At 47.7% G+C, this 1613-nt stretch overlaps 1 protein-coding gene across 2 annotated transcripts in view; it reads right to left on the bottom strand.

Annotated features, from left to right (window-relative positions):
- Positions 1 to 1613, bottom strand: part of ARHGEF6 (Rac/Cdc42 guanine nucleotide exchange factor 6) — a 111529-nt gene that overhangs the window by 40151 nt on the left and 69765 nt on the right. The gene's annotated exons all lie outside the window — the stretch shown is intronic.

The following is a 1613-nucleotide window of genomic DNA, read 5'->3' as shown; positions in this document are numbered from 1 at the left end:
CCAGCCAGTACGTGATAAGAAGTGCCAACCACACTCACCCAGCACTTAACACGGAGGCAGGCGTTTCGCACATAAGAATGCATGTTCGCCTGCCCACAGCTTTATGAGGGGGATACCGCTGCCTCCATTTTACAGGTCAGGAAACCCAGGCACAGAGAGGTCAAGCAAATCACCCAGAGTCACAAAGCCAGGGAAGGGTGAAGCCAGAATGTAAATCAAACTGGGTGTTGTAGGGAAACCAATGTGACAATAAATTATATTTAAAAAAAAAGGGGCGCCTGGGTGGCTTAGTCGGTTAAGCGTCCGACTTTCGCTTAGGTCATGATCTCGCGGTTCGTGGGTTCGAGCCCCGCGTCGGGCTCTGTGCTGACTGCCAGCTCAGAGCCTGGAGCCTGTTTCAGAGTCTGTGACTCCCTCTCTCTCTGACCCTCCCCTGCTCACGCTGTCTCTCTCTCTCTCTTAGAAATAAATAAAAAACATTAAAAAAAATTAAAAAAAAAACAAAAAAAAACCCAAACAAACGAACAAACACCTCGTTCTACCTCCAGAGTCTATGCTCTTAGGCCATTTGGGGGAGGAGGCTTTTCTGAAGATTTAAAGGGCCAGCATCATGTTCTTTCTTCCCCGTGTAATACTACTAGGGGCGTGTTACCCTAAACCCCTGGAGCATGAAAAGCTGCCAGCTACTCTAACATCATTGCCCTCCTGAACCCTGACCCCTTCAGGATCAGGAAACAGTCTGGTTTGTTCGAGGTCACTTTGGCGCCCACCAGACAGCCCGCAGAAACGTGGCATCACCGCAGTGTGAATTTCTCTGCGAACAGCGCATGTCTGGTTCGGGCCTCTTCCTCGTCCGCCCCGCCTCTTTTCTCCTGTCTTTTTCCCTTACTGCTTCCAGCTTGCTGATCAGTCACTCCTTCCTGCGAAATCTCACCACCTCCCCTCCCAGGGTCGCCGCCTCAGTTTCCTGCCTCTGCCTGTCACCTCCGCAAAACGGAAGGCACGTTACACCGGTGACAGGAGGTACAGTGGGTCGAGTCCGGCCACTCACTGGCTGTGTGATGGCTATGGCAGGAAGCCCCTCCGGACTTNCCAAGTGATTCACTGGGGTTCCTTCCATTCAGCTCAAAGAGGCATGATTCACAGAATTCACTTCATGTTTTACATAATAATAACAAAAGACACTTTGTTGCCCTTACAAAACACAGGAATACAAAATCCTTTCACGCTGATGTGAGATTCTCCTAGTGCTGTGGAAAACACCCAACCGGGAAAATCGGCCAGGCTTTATGCCTTAGCAAACACAACGTGGGAAAGAAGGAAAAAAGTTGTAAAAAAATATGGAACATAGTTCCCTGCCTGAAGCCCAATACTTTAGGCTGCTGTGCAGCCAAAGTAAACTCTTACAGAGGAAAAACAGGAGGCTTTTGTCCTGCATGACATGGGCCAACGACTACATTTTCTATTTGACTTATAGATCACTATCTCCAGTAAAGTGTAATCAAGTAAAATACAAACACAAACAAATGCAAGTTAGCCACTGTTTAGTATGCCATTCTAGAAACACAAACATACACACACACAAATATGAATGGTCTATATTTTTCTTTCGT

Source organism: Crocuta crocuta, unplaced genomic scaffold, assembly GCF_008692635.1.
Source record: "Crocuta crocuta isolate KB4526 unplaced genomic scaffold, BGI_CrCroc_1.0 scaffold241, whole genome shotgun sequence".
Lineage (NCBI taxonomy): Eukaryota > Metazoa > Chordata > Mammalia > Carnivora > Hyaenidae > Crocuta > Crocuta crocuta.
This window is presented reverse-complemented; position numbering and strand designations above follow the sequence as displayed.